Source organism: Nicotiana tabacum, chromosome 22, assembly GCF_000715075.1.
Source record: "Nicotiana tabacum cultivar K326 chromosome 22, ASM71507v2, whole genome shotgun sequence".
Taxonomy (NCBI): Eukaryota; Viridiplantae; Streptophyta; class Magnoliopsida; order Solanales; family Solanaceae; genus Nicotiana; species Nicotiana tabacum.
The window spans coordinates 213,223,439-213,230,939 of record NC_134101.1 but is presented as its reverse complement, the minus strand read 5'-3'; the positions used below and the strand labels follow the sequence as shown (position 1 = coordinate 213,230,939).

At 37.6% G+C, this 7,501-nt stretch overlaps 1 long non-coding RNA gene across 1 annotated transcript; it reads right to left on the bottom strand.

Moving 5' to 3' along the window:
• Positions 1-4,304: 4,304 nt before the first annotated feature.
• On the bottom strand, positions 4,305-7,141 carry LOC107779179 (uncharacterized). The gene is made up of 6 exons (XR_012705277.1): positions 6,539-7,141; positions 6,184-6,261; positions 5,969-6,084; positions 5,664-5,734; positions 5,391-5,464; positions 4,305-5,280 (listed from the first exon to the last, which is right to left on the bottom strand). It is a non-coding gene; the product is annotated as an uncharacterized LOC107779179 (long non-coding RNA).
• Between the last annotated feature and the right edge of the window lie 360 nt (positions 7,142-7,501).

The window sequence follows — 7,501 nt, the reverse complement described above, 5'->3', positions numbered from 1 at the left end:
TGCCTCTGTTGTAGACAAAGCAACTGTTGACTGCAAAGTGGACTTCCAACTAACTGGTGCTTTTGCAAAAGTAAACACATAACCAGTAGTTGATCTTCGTTTGTCCAGATCACCCGCAAAATCTGAGTCACAATATCCAACTACAGACTGATTGTATTCCTGCTCAAAAACTAACCTGATATCTACAGTATTATGAATATACCGTAGAATCCACTTCACAGCTTGTCAATGCTCCTTCCCTGGATTGTGCATATATCTGCTAATAACTCCAACAGTTTGTGAAATGTCAGGCCTTGTGCAAACCATTGCATACATCAAGCTACCAACAACATTTGTGTATGGTACCTTTGACATATACTCTCGTTCAGCTTCATCCATTGGCGACATAATAGTACTTAGCTTAAAATGGGAAGCAAGTGGAGTACTAACTGGCTTAGTCTTGTCATCTATGCCAAAACGTTGAAGTACTCTCTTCAAATATTCCTTTTGAGATAAACAGAGTTTCTTTGAACGTCTATCTCTAATTATCTCCATGCCAAGAATTTTCTTTGCCTCACCCAAATCCTTCATCTCGAACTCCTTCTTCAGTTGAATCTTCAACTTATCAATTTCTTCCGAATTCTTGGAAGCTATCAACATATCATCAACATATAGGAGAAGATATACAAAGGAACCATCTTTAAGCTTGTGCAAATACACACAATGATCGTATTTGCTTCTCTTGTACCCTTGCCGCAACATAAACTCGTCAAAACGCTTGTACCATTGTCTAGAAGATTGTTTCAATCCGTACAACGATTTTTCAAGTTTGCACACCATATTTTCTTTTCCAGCAACTTTGAATCCTTCTGTCTGAGTCATGTAGATTTCCTCCTCCAAGTTTCCATGTAAAAACGCAGTTTTTACATCCATCTGAACTAGTTCCAAATCCAATTGTGCTACCAAAGCCAACATAATTCTAATGGAGGAATGTTTTACAACTGGAGAAAACACTTCATTGTAATCAATTCCCTCCTTTTGAGCATATCCTTTGGCCACCAATCTTGCTTTGTAGCGAACATCTACTTGGTTAGGAAATCCTTCCTTCTTTGCAAATACCCATTTGCACCCAATTGCTTTCTTTCCCTTCGGGAGATTGGCCAATCTCCATGTATGATTCTGATGAAGGGACTGTATTTCATCATTCATGGCAATCCTCCACTTATCTTCTTCTGAACTTTGGACAGCGTCTTTATAAGTAGTAGGAACATCATCAGCTACAATTGAGGTTGCACAAGCAACCATCTCTATGAGACGAACAGGTTTCATTATTGTTCTTTTTGGCCTGCTGGTTGCTATTGATTCAAGTTGTTGTTGAGGTTCCTGAGTTGGAATCTCCTCTACTGGCTCTCCTTCCAGAGGGTAATCTTCATTTGTTTCCTCCTCTGCTTCTTGTGTAGGAAAAATAAATTTTCCCTCAAACTCCACCTGCTTAGAAGCACCTTTATTTTGTTTGGTGTCTTCTGTTACCTTATTTACCATAGCAGATTCAACAAAGGTAACATCTCTGCTGAATATTACTTTCTTTGTCATAGGACACCATAAGCGATATCCTTTGACTCCAGAAGTAATTCCCATAAAAATAGCCTTCTTTGCCCTTGGATCCAATTTTGACTCCGTCACATGATAATATGCAGTTGAGCCAAACACGTGCAAAGAGTTATAATCTACAGCAGGTTTTCCGTACCATTTTTCAAATGGTGTCTTGCCATCAATAGCAGCAGATGGTAGACGATTAATGAGGTGGCATGCATATGTAATTGCCTCAGCCCAAAATTCTTTGCCCAAGCTAGCATTGGACAACATACACCGTACCTTCTCCAGCAAGGTCCGGTTCATACGTTCTGCCACTCCATTCTGTTGTGGTGTATGTCTAACAGTGAAGTGTCGGACGATGCCATCATTTTCACAGACCTTATTGAAATGATCATTTTTGTATTCACCTCCATTGTCTGTGCGAATACACTTGATCCTCCTGCCTGTCTGATTCTCCACCGTCATCTTCCATTTGAGAAAAATTCCCAACACTTCATCTTTGCTCTTCATTGTATACACCCATACTCTTCGGGAAAAATCATCAACAAAGGTTACAAAATAGTGCTTCCCACCCAATGAAGGTGTTTTGGAAGGACCCCAAATATCAGAGTGTACATAATCCAAAATGCCTTTAGTATTATGGATCGCTGTACCAAATTTAACCCTTGTCTGTTTCCCTTTATCACAATGCTCACAAAACTCCAAGTTGCAAGCCTTGACTCCTTTTAACAATCCTTGATCTGATAGAGTTTTCAAGGATTTTCCTCCAGCATGTCCCAAGCGCATGTGCCATAGCTTGGTTGCTTCTGCCTCTTTGTCGTCACTGGATGTCACTGTCGCTGTCCCAATAACTGTACTGCCACAATAGCGGTACATATTATTATTCTTCTGATTAGCCTTCATTACCACTAGTGCACCGGAGCATACTCTCATCACTCCATTTTCTGCAATGATTTTAAACCCTTTTGATTCCAGGGCTCCCACAGAGATGAGATTCTTCTTCAAATCCGGTACATATCGAACATCTGTTAATGTTCTGATCATTCCATCATGGTTCCTTAATCGTATTGAACCAATGCCATATGAGGTAAGAGGGTTGTTATCCGCTGTGTGGACGACTCCATATTCTCCTTCTTGAAATTCCACGAACCAGTCCCTGTTGGGACACATATGATAGCTACAAGCCGAGTCCATCAACCATATGTCTGATGATGTTGATGACTCTGTTGTAACTAATGAGAAATCTGAATCATCACAATCAGCTACATTTGAATCCATAATGGCCTTTCCATTGTTATGTTTGGCCTTATTCTTCAACTTCGGACAGTCTTTCTTCCAGTGCCCTTTTTCTCGACAAAAGGCACATTCATCTTTGCTGGGTCTGGATCTTGACTTGGATCTTCCCTTCTTTGTCCTCGTTTGACTTTGAGGACGACCCCTCACAAATAGTGCTTCTCCTTCTCCGCCCTTCTGTTTTTCTCGCTTTCTTTGTTCATAGCTGTACAAAGCCGAACAAACTTCTCTAAGAGAAACTTCGTCATTTCCATGGAGTAGAGTAGTTTCAAGGTGCTCGTACTCATCAGGAAGTGACGCCAACAACATCAAGGCCAAGTCACCATCATCATAAGTTGTATCCATATTTTGCAAATCTGTGACCAACTTATTGAAACTGGTGATATGTTCATTCATCGTGGTACCAGGAACATAGGTGAAGTGAAACAGTCTCTTCTTCATGTACAATTTATTTTGACTATTTTTCTTCAAAAATTTATCCTCCAGTGCTTTCCATAATTTACTTGCAGAAGTTTCCTTTGTGTATGGATATTTCTGCTCTCTAGCAAGGAAGGATCGAATGGTACCGCAAGCAACACGATTGAGAATCTTCCAATCTTCTTCTCCAATAACATCTGGTTTCTTTTCTTCAATGGCCAGATCTAGCCCTTGTTGAAAAAGGACATCTAGAACCTCGCCTTGCCACATCCCAAAATGCCCGGACCCGTCAAAAATTTCTACCGCAAATTTCGCATTTGACACAATTCTTGTCATAAGCGAAGATGCCAATGATGACGTATTGTTGACACTTGATGTAGATTCTTCTTGTTTATTGTCTCCCATATTTGACACAAATATTATTTAATAGCTGACGACACAAATCAAGATTATTTCCTTTCTGATGTAGAAGATCAGACTAAGCTGCAACCACAGAGCATACTCAGACAAAACCTTGACTCAGTTACCAAGATAAATCTTTTCTGATGTGGAAGATCAGACTATGCTGCAACCACAGAGCATACTTAGACAGTACCTTGGCTCTGATACCAATTGTTGCGGAAGCCAAATGTATATAGTGTGAATAAGTCACAACTACTATACCAAAAATTATGACAGTCACCAAATAATAAATAAGACAATAAAGCAACAATAAAGGGAACACCAGAATTTACGAGGTTCGGCTAATTTTGCCTACTCCTCGGACACAACCAATATTTTATTCCACTCCAAAAATACAAGTGAAATAATACTAAAGAGAGAAGATACAAATGTCTTAAACAGATGAGAAGGCAAATGAGAGGTGTGTTTCAATCCTAAACTTTAGGCCTTCTTTTATAGGGGAAAAATCCCCCCAAACTTAACTCCCAACCAATGTGGGACTTTGGCATTTTGCCAAACTTCAACAACCCAATCTCTTTAAATCTCAAGATTGATGTAACTCTTTTCAAGGCTTCGCTACCTTACTGAGAAAGCGAGGTTGCCTTTATCTGGACCTTTTATCTTCTGCATATATCTGACAGTTGTATTAGAACCTTTGCTTCTTCTTTACCAGGGAAAGGATATCGCGGGCAAGTTAACTGGAAAAATAGATTATGTTAATAAGAGGACAGAACTTCAGCCAGCATACCAGATGAGGTGACCGTCAATCAATGTAAATACTGAGGATTAACCACCATATTTGGTCAATTCAGCAAGTGTGCATTGACTACAACAATTGCAAAGAAGGTTAGCCAGGTTTTTCTATTTCGAATTTTGTGTTTATATGCGCACAAACACACAAAATATTCGAACAATTTGCTGTTGGATGAGCCATACATTAATTTAGACAATCTGACTTCCTGCTCATCCTTTCAACTATCAAAAAGCAGAGGTAACAAGAACAAGATTAATTGCAAAATCTACTCAAGCAGTTTTCCTACAGCGATAAGGCTAAAATGTACCTACTGAAAGTCTTGCACAATATTTCCTAAGAGAAGTAGTATTGTCAAATTCCACATAGATCTTCATTTACACTTTGCTGACAGATCACATTCAAGGTGATTGTCTAGTCAATGGAGAATGTCAGCACGACATCCATTTCACCAACTGAGCTACGAGCTGTAATAGATTTTTCAAGTAAGATTCACTCGTATTTCAAAAGACTATGCATATCCGGGCTCCGGCTGACATATCTACGTATGCTAATGGTAAAAAGGTCTAGTTTGTTAAAATTACAATTTGCTATGAACTTCCTAGTTAAAATTATTAATTTCAGCCTATACTGTGTCTTTTCTTTTCTTACAATGAATAAAAATTTCTGTAATTGCAACATATTTCCCATCGACTCTTATGGTGGAAATATGAGCAATTTTAGGCCAGGAATCCGCCTTGTCAAATTCTAGACGTGGTTTGAACTGAAACTTCAAGCATCACATCATTCTAATCAACCTCCTTCTGCAAAAGAAAAGAAGTTAGCTTCAAATATCAGCATGGAGATTTGAGACCATACACTGCTTGAATGATTGTACACAAAAGCATAGAATGGGGAATAAAAGCAATATTACCTCAGAAATTGTAAGCTTTATATCGTTTTAGTTTTTTCACCGATCAAAGGATTGATAAATCGTGTTACTGTTGCCTGTCAAAGCAACCATTCATGTTATACAGGAAGTGACGGGAGAGTATAAATAGGGGAATGAAGGGACAAATAATTTTTGCAACAGAAATAAATGATGCATAGTAGTCTAGAATATTAGAAAAGACAAGCAATTAATAAACAAGCCAAGAGAATCCTTGAAAATTAATAGGCACCATTTTCTGGAGAATCACTTATTTACCTTGATAATACCACCAATGATCTTGCTCGCTATATGAGTTCATTATCAACCACTGGCCACTCCTCCATTTACTGAATTTCAAGACGCAGTTTTCAGCTAAAAAATGAAAGAGCCTTCCAAGAGAAAACGACATTGTACAGATCATTTTTTTTTTATTAACATACACACAAAACTGAAACATTGGTAGTTAAGAGCATTAGGTGATATAATTGATACAAAATTTTGCACAATATTTTCTAAGAATGATCAAAGAGAAGTAGTACTGTTAAATTTCACACAAAAAAGCAGTGCTTTTCTTCACTTACACTTTGCTGACAGAGCACATTCAAGGTTATTGTCCATTCGATAGAGAATGTCACCACAACTTTCCATTCACCAACGAGCTAAGAGTAGTAATAGCTTACATACTGTTACCCAAATCCTGATTAAAATAACTGCTAAGCTGATATCCGATAATCATATTGGGAAGCAAACTTTTCTATTTTTTATAGATAGGAGGCAAACTTTGTGTCGCGTATACCTTTGAATTCTGTTAGAGCTTCACATTCAATAGTGGACATGTGCATTACTCTAAACCACCTCCTCCTTGCTCAACTCACTGAAAAAGGGAAAGTACAAGAATTCATGAATTTCTATTGAGATGAAAGTTCAAGCAATACATGAACTAAAAATCTACAAGATGAAGAGTGAGGTATATGACAAGAATAAATGAAGTGCAATTATCTGTGCAGGGTAAAAGATGACTAGTTTATCAATATTACATTTTGCTAACTACTTTCTAGAGAAAATTATTAAATCCTATTTATGATAAGTTTTTGTCATAATGCATAAAGATTTCTGTAGTTGCAACATATAAGTAACTCTTCACAGTTAACCTTAAATTTCATTTCGAGCAAAGATGCTTCCTCGGCTTCACAGTGAAAATAGACGCTGCACACTGCTCAACTAGATATAACGAATAAAAGGAATTAACACGCAAGCAAAGGTAAGTAGTAAAAAATTGAAAAACGACTACAGAGCTCACATGAATGATGAAAAGGGACACATGCTTTTGCTATCAGTCAGGCAAAATTTGAAGCCGTATTGCTGTCAACTCCTGACAATGCAAGTTTAATTATTTCCTAAAACTTTCGGATGATTATACACGCGCGCGCGCGCACACACATCGAAATATAAATTCTATATGGAGCTTTAGCATAGAGCTCTGTGTTTAATGAAAAGCAAAGCATAATTCATGTCCCAGTAAGCAAATTGAACATCTATAATAGTGGAGAGCTACATAGTAGGATGAATCATTCTTCTTAATCAAGAGAAGAAGATGACGTTGTTCATGGTCGGGTTTAACTGGAAAAGAGTACATATACTTTTTGATTCATTACAGAAACTCTTAGCAAAATGATCAAGTGGTGCAATCAAGTGAAAATCTTTAAGCAGAAGATTTTGTTAGAACAAACAAATATTAATAGAGTGAAGCCTTAAAACTACTACATCAAATTATGTTGATTAATCCACAGTAGTGAAAGAATTACTCGGAGCAAATCAAGTTTCATAAAATATGTAATACGTATAACTTTAGTGTCAATCTGAGCTATAACAAAATAATGGCCTAGTTTAACTTGGACAACAGACCAGTTTTGACAGTTTAAGAGCAGTGGATGGCTTAATTGATGCAGAGAAATGACTAGCCCTTTTCACTGACTGATTAAAGTGAACTAATGCTAACAAATTACACACAAAAAGAGAAGTATGATTCTTCACTGACATTCTGATGACAGATCACGGTTGAGGTTATTGCTATTCACCAACTGAGTAAGGAGTTGTAATAGCTTACAAGAAGT